This window comes from Erythrolamprus reginae, chromosome 11, assembly GCF_031021105.1.
Source record: "Erythrolamprus reginae isolate rEryReg1 chromosome 11, rEryReg1.hap1, whole genome shotgun sequence".
In the NCBI taxonomy this organism is placed as follows: domain Eukaryota; kingdom Metazoa; phylum Chordata; class Lepidosauria; order Squamata; family Dipsadidae; genus Erythrolamprus; species Erythrolamprus reginae.
In genome coordinates this window covers 17,983,865-17,998,327 of record NC_091960.1, presented here as the reverse complement: position 1 = coordinate 17,998,327, position 14,463 = coordinate 17,983,865, and the positions used below count along the sequence as shown (strand labels likewise).

The 14,463-nt window shown below is 45.5% G+C and overlaps 1 long non-coding RNA gene across 1 annotated transcript in view; it reads right to left on the bottom strand.

The window, feature by feature from the left end:
* Positions 1-9,012, bottom strand: part of LOC139173878 (uncharacterized) — a 30,338-nt gene extending 21,326 nt beyond the window's left edge. The window contains exons 1-2 of the long non-coding RNA XR_011560253.1: positions 8,933-9,012; positions 1,394-1,533 (exon numbers count right to left, since the gene is read on the bottom strand). This is a non-coding gene — a long non-coding RNA (uncharacterized lncRNA). The remainder of the gene's footprint in view (positions 1-1,393; positions 1,534-8,932) is intronic.
* Positions 9,013-14,463: the final 5,451 nt, after the last annotated feature.

The following is a 14,463-nucleotide window of genomic DNA, read 5'->3' as shown; positions in this document are numbered from 1 at the left end:
CCGCCCTCTTTTTGACTCGTGCACTGTACAGGTCCTCAATGGAAGGCAGGTTGGCAGCAATTGCTTTTTCTGCAGTTTTGATTCTACTCTGAAGTCTGTGTCGGTCCTGTTGGGTTGCAGAACCAAATCAGACCGTAATAGAGGTGCAGAGGACAGACTCAATGATTCCTCTGTAGAACTGCTTCACAGTGCTTTACAGCCCTCTCTAAGCACTTTACAGAGAGTAAGCACATTGTCCGCAGCCACCTGGGTCCTCGTTTTACCCACCTCAGAAGGCTGGAAGGCTGAGTCAACCTTGAGCGTACTGAGATTCGATCTGCCAAACTGCTGGCAGCTGGTGATCAGCAAAAGTAGCTTGCAGTACTGCACTCTTACCACTGCGCCACTAAGAATCTTGTGATTATGAGCCATTGGTTATGAATGTTTGAGTGTTCATTTGAGTGTTCACATTCAGACAACTATGGTTGGTTGGTTCAATGATGATGGGTTGCAGGAACTGGGCCTGGCTAGTCTAGTGAAGAGAAGGACCAGGGAAGCCACAATAGCAGGGTCCCAATATTTGGGAGCCTGCCACAGAGAGGAAGGGGTCAAGCTGTTTTCCAAGGCACCCAAAGGCCAGACAAGAAATAATGGATAGAAACCGACCAAGGAGACATTCAACCTGGAAATGGTAATTTTTTTGACAGCGAGAACAATCAATCCACGGAACAGAAGTTGCCTTTAGAAGTGGTGGGAGGCTTTTAAGAAGAGACTGGACTACCATTTGTCAGAAATGATGTAGGGTAATGATGGCAAACCTTTTTTTCCTCAGGTGCCGAAAGAGCATGGGTGTGTGCTACTATTACACCCATAATTCAATGCCTGGGGAGGGCGAAAACAGCTTCCCCCAGCCTCCAGAAGCCCTCTGGAGACCAGAAGCGGCCTGTTTCCCAACTTCTTGTGGGCCTAGTCGGCTTGTGTTTCGCCCTCCCCAGGCTCCAAATACGTACTTCCCTGGAGCTGGGGGAGGGTAAAAATGCCCCCCGAGGCTCTCTGGAAGCCAAAAACGCCCCCCCCCCCCCGTGTGTGAGCCAAATATCAACTGGCCAGCACACAAACATGCATATTGGAGCTGAGCTAGGGCAATGGCTCATGTGCCAGTATATATACTCCATGTGCCACCTGTGGCACTCATGTCATAGGTTCGCCACCACTGGTATAGGGTCTCCTGTGTGGGTGGGTGGGTGTTGGACTAGATGATCTATAAGGTCCTATAAGGTCCCTTCCCAGTCTGTTGATCTATACACCATGTTTCATTTCTGTATACTGCAGTTTCTAGCTGGCTTTTTCCAACATGCCAAAATGTGTTCCCACTTGCTTAGTTTTGGTGATTGTAAAATATGTCCACACACACCTCGATTCCCATTGTATCGATTACACCATCGATCCCAGTCTGGCTTAGAGACAAAACTCTGCTCCCAGGAGTAGCAATCCCTTGCCCAATTCCTCCTGGGATACTACAGGATGGAGTTTTCAAGAATGCCAAAACAGCTGCTGCAGGATGGAGGAGAGAAACAAAGAAAGAGAAAACTTCCAGGCTCTTTTTCAAAAGACAGGCAGACCCTGACTTACAGTAGTTCATTTAGCGACCGTTTGAAGTTACAACAGCACTGAAAAAAAGAGACCTATGACTGTTGTTCACACTTAACAGCTGTCGCAGCATCCCCGTGGTCACGTGATCAAAACGTCAGACATTTGGCAACCGATTCATATTAACAATGCAGTGACCCTGGGTCACGTGATCCCCTTTTACCTGTGGTTAAAAGGCATAGAAGGATGAAGAAGGGCTCAAACTAGGCCTATGACTTATGATGTGTACAATTTAATCCATGCCGTTGTCCACAGTGTTGGGTTGCTACCGGTTTGCCCCAGTTCAGGCGAACCTGTAGCGGCAGTGATGGGAGGCTGCGCCCACCCATCCGGACCTCATCACAGACAATCTGCACATGCACCAAAAGTTCTTTGCATGTACATAAGCACTGCATGCGAGCCTGTGCTCACAGTTCCAAAATGGTAGCTAAGGTAAGTGAAGCCCACTACTGGTTGCCACATATCTGTGCCATGGTGGCAGAGTGGTTAGAGTGCAGTACTGCAATCTACTTCTGCTAATCACTGACTGCCAGCAGTTTGGCAGATCGAATCCACCAGGCTCAAGGTTGACTCAGCCTTCCATCTTTCTGAGGCAGGTATAATGCAGACCCAGATTGTTGGGGGCAATATGGAGACTCTGTAAACTGCTTAGAGTGAGCTGTAAAGCACTGTAAAGCGGAATATAAGTCTAATTGCTATTGCTATCTTGTATTTTTCCTGGCAGATGGAATATATCCCCAGGGCATACAAACACAGGGGAGGAAGTGCTGTTGGGCCCCAATCACACATGAAAGCGTGGTGCAAAAGCAGGGCCGTGTTCTGCGTGCGCATGGCACACGTGTGCAAGGAAGAGGAAGGGGGGACATTAGATATAATCATCCCGTTTGATTGACCTTTTTTTCCTCTCTTGCTCCATCAGGCAAGGCGCCCGCTTCCCCCTAGACTTGTGAGGACAAGGCCTGGGCACAGAGTGAGCAATCTTTTCTTTGCACCTGGGCAAGTGCCTGGAAGGTGTGTCATTAGCGAGGTATTAATTACCCTGAGAACCTTGAAAGGGAAAGTGCAGGCACAGGAAGGGAATGTGGGCTGGCCAATTTCTCCCCTGGGAAACTGCTGACTTAACCATTTGCAGGTTTCAGTTCTTAGCACTGAGTTCACTTGCAAACCGTGCTTTGGGTTCGGCTGCCCCCACCAGCCAGTGGGAAGTGGAATAACTGAATAATAGAGTTGGAAGGGACCTTGGAGGTCTTCTAGTCCAACCCCCTGCTCAAGCAGGAGACCCTGTACCATTTCATAATAATGGTTGTTCACTCCCTTCTTAAAATCCTCCAGTGTTGGAGCATCCAACAACTTCTGGAGGCAAGTGGTTCCACTGATTAATTGCTCCAACTGTCAGGAAGTTACTCCGGTAGGCAAAGTTGGCTCCTCTATGACTTGTGGACTTCAACTCCCAGAATTCCTGAGCCAATCATGCTAGCTCAGGAATTCTGGGAGTTGAAGTCTACATGTCATAGAAGAGCCAACTTTGCCTACCCTAGTTCTAGATCATTGTTTCTCAACCTTTCTAATGCCACGACCCCTGAATACAGCATTAACTTAGTAGTTAATATTCCTAGGAAAATATAAGAATTAAGCATAGATATGGATACTGGGAGCAAAATAAGTTTAAGAGATGCACCACTAATTAAAGGATTATGGACATGAGTTACCTGTCGATTAACTATGGGATGTACAGTGGTACCTCTACCTAAGAACACCTCTACTTATGAACATTTTTGATAAGAACCGGGTGTTCAAGACTTTTTTTTTTTTGGCTCTTCTCAAGAACCATCTTCGACTTATAAACCCAAGTCTCAAAAATTGTAACTAGAAAAGGCAGGGAGAAGCCTCCGTGGGGCCTCTCTAGGAATCTCCTGGGAGAAAACGGCCAGAAAAGGCAGGGAGAAACCTCTTTGGGGCCTGTCTAGGAATCTCCTGGGAGGAAACAGGGTCAGAAAAGGCGGGGAGAAGCCTCACTGGGGCCTCCACCCTCCCTGTGGTTTTCCCAATGGCACGCATTATTTGCTTTTACATTGATTCCTATGGGGAAAATTGCTTCTTCTTACAAACTTTTCTACTTAAGAAACTGGTCATGGAATTAATCAAGTTCATAAGTAGAGGTACCACCGTATTGTGAATAGATACACTCAGGGAAAGCATAAGTGGGAGGAAAGGAAGTATTTATTTATTTATGTATTTATTTATTTATTAGATTTGTATGCCGCCCCTCTCCGTAGACTCAGGGCGGCATACAAAGTAGACAAAGAAGGGAAGAAGGAGAGGAGAGGGAGGTAGGGAACTGGGAGAGAAGGAAAAAGAACATACAGGGAAGAGAGGAAGATAAAGGAATTAATGTATAAAAAGTGCATAATAAGATATTGGTTCATGTATTATTAAATAGAAATGTATAACTATGTGTATAAAGAGCCATGGTGGCGCAGTGGGTACTGCAGGCTCCTTCTGCTGATTACTGGCCACTTGCAATTTGGCCGATTGAATGTCACCAGTCTCAAGGTTGACTCAGTCTTCCATCCTTCCCAAGTGGGTAAAATGAGGACCCAGATTGTTGGGGAAAATACTGTATATGCTGACTTTGTAAACCGCTTAGAGAGGCACTGGGAAGCAGTATATAAGTCTGCTATTGCTATTGTTAAGAATTAAAGTACAGTGGTACCTCTACTTAAGAACTTAATTCATTCCGTGACCAGGTTCTTAAGTAGAAAAGTTTGTAAGTAGAAGCAATTTTTCCCATAGGAATCAATGTAAAAGCAAATAATGCGTTCAACCCCATTAGGAAAGAAATAAAAGCTCAGAATTTGGGTGGGAGAGGAAGGAGAAAGAAGAAGAGGAGGACAGTCGCTGCCAAAGGAAGAAGTGAGGTGAGGGGAATCAAAAAATCCAAAACTTTAAGGCTTAAAAAAAAAGAGAGAGACTCTGAGGCAATGAGGAGAAGTACGTGCCTCCAATACAGTCGGCGCAAGGCTGCCTCCCATACACTGTGTCAGAGAGAGATAAACCCAGGCGGGCGAAAAGGGGGAACCTCTCGCTCCTTTGACCGAAAGGCGGCTGCTGCTGCTACCTGCTTCCTCTTCCTTCCCATGCTGAAGGGCACCCCTCTCTTCTCGCTTGCTCACTTTGTAGCCGGTGCCTTTCCTTCACTGTAGTGACTCCTCGGTTTGGTTGAAGCTGAGTTGATCGAGCTGGGGCCAAGCGCCCCCTTTTGTCTTTTTGCGCCCAGATGCTCTGGGAGGCAACCTTGCGCCAGGTGTATGGGGGGCAGCGTGAGGGAGTCAACACAGTGAAGTGGTTTAATCCCTCTCCAAGCACTCAGAGAATGCTTCGTTCGCTTTGGACTGCCAAAGCCTCCTCTGGCCGCCCAGAAAAACCCAACATTGCCGGGATTAAAGGGGGAATGGCAGGAAACTGGCTGAGCCTTCGTGCTGCTCTCAAATTTCCTGGGAAATTTTTCCGGGCTCAGGTTCTTAAGTAGAAAATTGTTCTTAAGAAGAGGCAAAAAAAAAATTGAACACCCGGTTCTTATCTAGAAAAGTTCTTAAGTAGAGGCATTCTTAGGTAGAGGTACCACTGTATATATATGGATGTATTGTAGAGAAAAACAATAAAACTTTATTTTTTAAAAAAAGATTGTAAGAAAACACTCCAGGAGGAAATAAAACAAACCAGCAAACCCCCTTTGGCTGTTGAATCAAGATGGGCCGCTTCCTATGAGTCAGTAGGCCTACCGAAGAACATGACCTCTTTGTCTGGGCCTGGTTTAGCCCTACTAGTTTTTCCCAGAGATGGAGGGGGGAGGCCCAGGTCCTTCTCCTTTGCATATTCTGACTTCCAAATTCCAACTCACAAAACGGGGACTCTTTAAGTAGGACAAACAGAAACAATATAAGAACACATGAAAGAGGAACAAGGAACTGAAGCTCAACGAAGTTCAGTGTCTGGGAATGGGAGGAGTGGAGGATGGATTTAGCAATAGCATTTAGACTTATATACCACTTTATAGTGCTTTTACACCCCTCTCTAAGTGGTTTACAGAATCAGCTTATTGCCCCCAACAATTTGAGCCATCATTTTACCCACCTCGGAAGCAGTGATGGGCTGCCAAAATTTTTACTGTCATGCTGTGGGCGTGGCTTATTTTATGGGTGTGGCTTTATGGTCATGTGACTGGGTGGGAGCGGCTTGCCAGTCATGACCAGGGGGTGGCTTAACGGTCATGTGACTGGATGGGAGTGGCTAACCGATCAAGATAAGTTTTCAAATAGGTGCTTGGACTCTTTTTCAGTTGATTAAGTCACATTATTTGAATAACCACAAAAAGGACAAATGATAGAGGCAGCATTATTTGCTGAGGAGCACAGTAACATTTGAAGGTTTTGTACTGAACCAACATGGTTTAGTATGATAACAGATTAGGCAAGTAGCTCAATTTTCTTTAATTGCTATAAAAGTTCAGTTCTAGATAATGATTAAAATGATTAAAGCGTTTATGGGTAAAAACATACTATTTAATTATTTCCTATTTTAAAAGTAATTAAGGATCATACTAAAGTACTAGAGAAGGAAGGACAATGAAAAAAACTATTAAGTACTGTATTCAATAAATAGTGCATAAACATACTACCCCCATTGCGTAACCGCCCCCCCCCCCATTACTGCTCGGAAGGATAGAAGGCTGAGTCAACCTTGAGCCGGTAGTGAGATTTGAACTGCTGAACTACAGCTAGCAGTTAGCTGAAGCAGCCTGAAGTGCTGCATTCTAACCACTGCGCCACCCCAGCTCTATTTCAGGGCAGGCTCACAATACATGGATCATGACAGGCTGGTGGCAGCATTGGCAGCCCTTGATTTAATGACCACAACTGAGCCCCAAAATCCCGTTGCTAAGCAAAAAAAAGTGAGTTTTGTGCCATTTTGTTACCTTCCTTGCCCACAGTGAATCTCTGCAGGTGTGGAGTTAATAACGTGGTTGTTAAGTGGATCTGGCTTTGACATTGCTTGTCAGGATCACACGACCCAATTAAACAAATCGCCACAGTTGTTAACTGAATCATGGGGTCATGAAGGGAATCTGGCTTCCCCCAAGGACTTTGCTTGTCGGAAGCCAGCTGGGAAGGTTACAAAAGTTGATTACACAATCCCAGCATGGTGCAACTGTCATAAATATGACACTATGGTGGGATCTAGGGCAAGAGCCTTCTCTGTGGGGCCCCCGGACCTCTGGAATCAGCTCCCCCTAGAGATTCACACTGCCCCCATCCTCCTCACATTCTGCAAGAATCTGAAAATCTATTTACGCTGCCAGCCTTGGGGTCAATAGACCCCAGCCCAGTGATGGTGAATTTATGGCATGGGTGACACATGTGGCACATGGAGCTATATCTGCCGGCACACGAGCCATTGCCCTAGCAGGAACTGGGCATGGCCAGTCTGGTGAAGAGAAGAACCAGGGGAGACAAGATAGCAAGTTCCAATATTCTATTTCTATTTTTATATTCTTCCTTTCAAGGAAACGCATGGCAAAAGAGGCCTTCCCCTTCTTTTTATTCAAAGCAACAAAACTTTGTTGCCATCTAGTGAGCATCAGTCAAGGGTGGACTTGAATGTCCCTTTACCATTGATGCCACTTTTGAGCCATTAATTTTGGGTTGGCCGTTGGGTCCTCCAGCCATTGTGGTTCTGATTATGAGCCATTGGTGATTATGAATGTTTGAATGCTCGCTTGAATGTTCACTTTCAGACAATTATGGTTGGTTGGTTCCATAAAACGTGGAGGCTAAAACCTACGATGATCAGTTGCAGGAACTGGGCACGGCTAGTCTAGTGAAGAGAAGGACCAGGGGAGACATGATAGCAATCTTCCAATACTTGAGGGGCTGCCAAAGAGAGGAGAGGGATCAGGCTGTTTTCCAAGGCACCCAAAGGCCAGACAAGGAATAATGGATGGAAGCTGACCAAGGAGAGATTCAACCTGGAAAGGAGGAGGAACTTTCTGACAGTGAGAGCGATCAACCAGTGGAACAGAAGTTGCCTGCGGAGGTTGTGAGAGCTCCAACAATTGAGACTTTCAAAGGGAGACTGGACTGCCATATGTCCAAAAGGGTGTAGGGATTCCTGCTTGAGCGGGGGTTGGATTAGATGACCTACAAGGTCCCTTCCAACTCTAATAAACAAACAAACGATTGTAAGTATGAAAACTGGTCTTAAGTAATTTTTTCCCAGTGGTGTTGCAACTTTGAATAGTCACTAAATGAATGGTTATCAGTTGAGACTATCTGTATATCAGGCACGGGTTCCCTGTTGCCGCCGCTACCACTCATGCTCCGAGTGACTGGCAGGAGGGCGCGCACACCTGTGCATCATTTGGCTTCTGTGCATGCACACGGAGCCAAATCTTGCACGAGGATGCATGCAAGAGAAAATTTTTGCCAATTTGGGGCTGGCCTATTTGCCTTCATAAAGTTTCCCATAAGACAAAAAGAAAAACTTATTTGGGTCAGGATGGAGAACGTGCTTGACAGCGATAAACATAATCATATTCAGCGATGATTAACACTTACAATACCTTTACAATTATGACACCAATTACAATAGACATGGATCTCCAGATGTTATAGACACAAGCCACCACTCTAGATTCTGGGGAGACAGGTTCACTTTGGAGGTTGATGCTTTCAATTAGCGGCTAAATCCACACTCTGCACTTAGCCTCCTCAGTTGCAAGGCTGGCTATGCCATTTGCATAACATGCTCAGCCTGGTGAGCATGAAACTTTTGATGGTTTCATGGCATCTGCATGTCCATATCTCAGGGAGACACTAATTTTCATTGCCTTTATCTGACCGCACTTCAGGGAGTCCTCAGCTTTCAACCACAAATGGAGCAGGAATTTCCATTGCTAAACAGAGCGGATGTTAACTGGATTGTGCCCAGTTTTACAACCCTTTTTGTCATGGTTGTTAAGCCAATTACAGCAGTTGCTAAACAAATCATATGGCCATCTTTGCTTCTCCCATGAATTTGGCTTGTCAGAAACTAGCTTGGACGGTTGTGTAGAAAGTTAGCACCCCACCCCTCTCCGAAAAGAATGAAATATTTGGAGAAATATTTCAAAAAAGGCAAAATATGATATTTCCCTGGACAGAAATTTTTTTAGAGGGAGAAAGCAGCCCCCACTTTCTTAACACCCCTCAGCAGATATCAGCACTTAAGAGATAAAGAGATAGATTTCATAAGCAAATACACTCACCCAAGATCCAACACAGGAAAAAGCAAATCAGCGGCAATAGGAATTGTCCCTTCATTGCATCACCCTCACAAACGTCAACCAAACATGGGAGCTAAGACAACCTATAGAGTCAGCTATAGAGTCAGCTATTCATATGCAAATACCCTCACCCAAGGTTCAACACAGGAAAAAGCCATTCAGCCATAATATAAATTGTCCAATGCCCCTTCATTGCATCACCCTCACAAACTTCAATCAAACCTGGGAGCTCAGAAAACCTATAGAGTCAGCTACGACCCCTACATGACCTCTATATTGCCCCGTGGGAGTCTGACAACAGCCAATAGAATACATGTTCTTGCACAGGAACAGGAAGTTCAAGTGCAAAGCCCAAAGAAGGTATAAAATCCCCTCGCTTTCAGTTCCATGTGGTCAGCTGCCCCAGAACCATGTGTTTGGTACTTCTGCTCAGTGAAGGGCTGCAAAAAAATTTACTACCACACTATGGGTGTGCCTTATTTTGTTGGTGTGGGTTGCCAGCCATGTGAACAGATGGGAGTGCTTGGTGATCACGTGACCTGGGAGTGACTTAAAGGTCATGTGACTGGCTTAAAGGTGGCCAACTTGATGTCACTCACATCACTCACGTTCCAAGTCTTCGGAGAGGGGTGGCATACAAATCTAAATAATAATAATAATAATAATAATAATAATAATAATAATAATAATAATGATGATGTTTGGATTAGGGTGCCTGGCCTCTCCTCACCTCAGAGAGACATAATTTCCCTTATTATTACTGAACATCCAAAATATACTATTTAATTCTATGTATATATGCCATAGGTGTACATACATATTACACACAAGCACACAAAAATATACATTATCTACTATATAAAGTGTATGTAAACACACATATGCATAGCTCTTCTAAAATTGTACACATTCAACCTCATTTACTGCGATAGGAAAAACATACCCAGAGCCCAGAAGGGAAAAAAAGAAAAAAATTCAACATTTTTCCACCGGTTCTGTGTAGCTGACCGCACCCATAGGAGCCCATCACTGCATAGGACTGGTCTGAACCAGGAGAAACCTATCACTGTTATAGGTGTGTCAGTTGCCAAGTGATTTTAATGTTGATTACATGACCATTCAAAGGTGAAAGCATCGGTTGGCATCGTTTTTTCAGGGCCCTTGTAATTTTGCATGGCAGCTATGCCAACGGCTATAAATTGAGGACTTTTTAAAAAGCAGGGATCCAGGAAAGTAGTTTTAAGCACTGCATTGTATCTTGCTCTAGGACAGTGATGGCAAACCTTTTTTTCCTCAGGTGCCGAAAGAGTGCGCGCGCACGCTATCGCACATGCGTGAATGCCCGCACCCGTAAACAGCTCCCTCCCCATATAGAGGCCCTCTAGAGGCCAGAAATGGCCTGTTTCCCAACTTCTAGTGGGCTCAGTAGGCTCATGTTTCGCCCTCCCCAGGCTGCAAAGGCTTTCCCGGAGCTGAGGGAGGGTAAAAACACCCTCCCCATCCCCACGGAGGCTCTCTGGATGCCAAAAACACCCTTCCAGAACCTCTGTGAGAGCCAAAAATCAGCTTGCAGGCACACACATGCACATTGGAGCTGAGCTAGGGCAACGGCTCGCGTGCCAGAAGATATGTCTTCGTTTACCACTGGTGGCACCCATGCCAGAGGTTCGCCATCACTGTTCTAGGATATCCTATAATCGGCACTATTGAAAATCCTTTTGCTTTGAAGGAGCCCTGTCGGCTTGTAATATCTAGCCACCCCGAGCATGGACTCCCATTACATGTCTCAACAATGTCCAAATGATGACTTGTGCCATGACATCATTCTAAAACAAGGGCACGGTGAGAGCTTGCAATGCCAGGCAATACAAGTCAGTGCATTGCTGCTGGGCTCAGCTGGGTCAGCTGCTTTGCTCTTGTGAGCTGCAAGCGGCAAAGCAGAAGGCCCGTGGGTGGGAGGAAGAGCAGCCTGGGTGTGGGTGTGTTGACGCCGGGGCTGAGTGGCAGGCTGGTCCGGCACCAGGTGAGCCGAGATGGGGTGCAGGCACAAGCAAACAGGACACCGCAAAGATGCAGAGATCAGATTAGTCACCTACAGCTGTGAGGCAGCAGCACAGCAGCTAATAAAAGACCCAAATGTTTCCTGTTGTTTTTTTCATCGACACCCGCCTACCTGACCTCATGCCTCAGTTGCGAGAGAGAGAGAGAAATAGAAAGAGAGAGAGAGAGAAAGAAAGAAAGAGAGAGGGGGGAGAAAGAGAGAGAAAGAGAGATAAAGAAAGAAAGAAATAAAGAGAGAGAGAGAGAGAGAGAAAGAAAGAAAGAAAGAAAGAAAGAAAGAAAGAAAGAAAGATAGGAGGAAAGGAGGAAAGACATGTGGAAGAAGAAGAAGAAAATACAAGATTATCCCTTGGCAGAACACGCTTTCCCTGTTTATCAAATTAGGGCAAGTTTTTGTTTACTATTTATTATTTTTATTTCTTTCTTTTGTCAAACGTGAATGAGATAACAGGTATAATTATAAACATGAACACAGGAAATAGGTAAACCAATCAATGGGGAGAGGAGGACAGGAATGGCAGGCACACTGGTGCACTTATGCACATTCCTCAGTTTCTCAGCTCACATAACACTGTTAGTCCTGGGCTTACAACCATTTTCTTTCACTGACCGTTTGAAGTGGACAAAATGGACCGATGACCATTTTTCACACTTACGGCCACCACAGCATTCTCGGGGGTCACACATGATCAAAATTCAGACACTTGGCAACCGATTCCTAGGTAGGACCGTTGCATTGTGCTGGGGTCATGCGATTCCATTTTGCGACCAGCAAAGTCAGTGGGGAAGCCAGGCTCAATTAACACTTGAATTCACAGCTGCAATGATTCACTTAATGGCTGAGGCCAAAACTCACTGAACGACAGTCTCGCTTAGCAACAAAAAGGCTGGACTTCATTGTGCTTGTTAAGGATGGATTTAGCTACATCTTCCATGAAAGGTGGGGTAGATGGGTTGGTTCTGCAGCACTGGCTGAGAAGCAGGGACCGCCTTCAGCCACATGAATCCCAGCACCCGGTCAGGTCCCACAGAGGTCCCACAGAGTTGGCCTTCTCCAGGTTCCGTCGCCCAGACAATGTTGTTTGGCGGGGCCTAGGGGAAGAGCCTTCTCTGTGGGGGGGCCGGCCCTCTGGAATCAGCTCCCCCCAGAGATTCGCACTGCCCCCACCCTCTTTGCTTTTTGTAAGAACTTGAAAACGCACCTATGTCGGCAGGCTTGGGGTCACTAGACCCCAGCCTCTGCCCAGTAAATGTATTGGATGTGACAGTATGTATGTGATTGTTTGTTTTTAAATGACTAGTTTTAAGACAATTTTTAAAGTAATTATTCTATTAATTGGCTTATAAATGTTTTATATTGTATCTTTTTTTATCGAAAATGTTGTGAGCTGCCCCGAGTCCACGGAGAGGGGGCAGCTTATAAGGCCAATTAATAAATAATAAATAAATAAGTGAAAAATTATTTTATTATTTTTTTATTCAATGGATTATTTTTTTATTCAATGGATTTTGTAAGCCAACCTGAGGATTCAGGGTGGCTTACAACATGTAAAAAGAAACAATAAAATACAGTAGCTTAGATGGGTTCTTTTTAATACGGGGTTTTATAGTTTTAGATTTTATATTCGACTACTTATTGTTCTGTATCTATTTGTATTTATATTATTGTTGTAACCCACCCTGTGTCCTTGGGGATTGGGCAGCATAGAAGTCGAATGAATGAATGAATGAATGAATGAATGAATGAATGAATGAATGAATGAATCCAATTAATTAAAACTAAGTAACTATTCTAAAATCCAATGATATTAAAAAACCAATCATATCCACTCAGACAACAATCAAACAAACATTCGTTAGCCAGGGGGCTAAGATCTAATCGCTCCAAGCCTGGTGGCATAAGTGAGTCTTAAGGTGAGGAGGGTGGAGGCAGTGCGGATCTCTGGGGGGAGTTGATTCCAGAGGGCTGGCCCCCCCACAGAGATGTCTCTTCCCCTGGGCCCTGCCAAGTGACATTGTCTGGTTCGAATTTTGCCATGTAGGCGTCCCATGACGACTTTTCGGGGTCGAAGTAGTCGGGAGCCCGGCCGATCTGGAGGTTGTTCATTCTTGACACGTGGATTCGTCGCTCTCTCGTCGCCAGTGAAATGAAGCAGACCACACAGGAATCTTTGAAGACGGTTCCGTTTATTCAGCTCTCTTGCAAGTGACTTCAGCAAGGAACGCGTCTGGGCTGTCAGTGTCAAAACAGCCCTATTTATACTTTAAAGGCTCGCGCCTAAAAGAAACGGCCGCGCGTCTTAACCAATCAGACGCGACCTTGATTTATTCACATTTTAAATTGACAGAGACAGTATTTTTACAGAATTTCTTTTTACAGACTTAACAGATGGGACCTGGAGAAGGCCGACTCTGTGGGACCTAACCGGTCACTGGGACTCATATGGTGGTCCTGCAAGTAATCTGGCCCAATGCATTTCATGCCTAAAATGACCCTGTCCTATCTTCTTGTGCCAAACCAGCCCTTCTGTTGGGTGAATACAACCCAGAAAAAGCACCCAACAAGCATAATTGGACAACAATTATTATGCTTGTGTGTGCAACAAAAATCCCCAAACCTCATCCTGTGACAGAGTTGGGGCTACTATCCAAAGAGGGGTGGGTTCCTACTGCCGCAGGCACTCCGCTAGTGGCCCGCTGATTATGCAATTTTGGTGTGACGGCCCTGGTACTGTCTGGGCCGGTCCGTGCATCCGCCATATTTGTTTTGTAATTTTCGGCGATTTTTCAGGTTTGGGTGGCTTCTCCTGGTCCTGTGTTTGGGGAAAAAAGCCCTCCTGTCCATCCCCAGATTAATACCGACCTTTATTTCTTCGTCTGAAGCACAGCTCTTCAGCTGTCTTTCAAGCTGAAACATTCCTTTGAGCATGCGCAGAAGTATAATCACGCAAGGGGATGCATGCTAGTATTGGATTCCTACTGATACGGTTGACACCATTGCTCCAGGAGTAAAACTGGAGCTACGTGCACAGCTTTGGGTGTCTGGCGTGCGCACAATCATGTCCCAGCAAGGTTTTGCTTCTGTGTATGAGATTCCGGTGATTTTTTGTTTCTGCACATGTGCAGAAGCAATTTTTTTTAACGAAAATCTCACATGCGTGCATGTCCCCTGGTGAGATTTTGCTTCCTGCGCATGCACAAAATCTCGTGGGGATGTGCATGTGCGCATGCTGGACCCACGAAGCGGTGAGCGCAGCGCATCAGTAGAGATGGGAGTGGCAATCCGCCCCTGATGCACGCACATGCCGAGCTCAGCGAGGGTGTGAAAAACGTTGGGATACACACCAGTAGCAAAAGGTAAAAGGAACCCACCCCTGAATCCAAAGCCTTATCTGGAAGCCAACTGAATCCCCCGTTTGTCCTGGCTAAGCCGCCAGATGTTGCTGGCAACT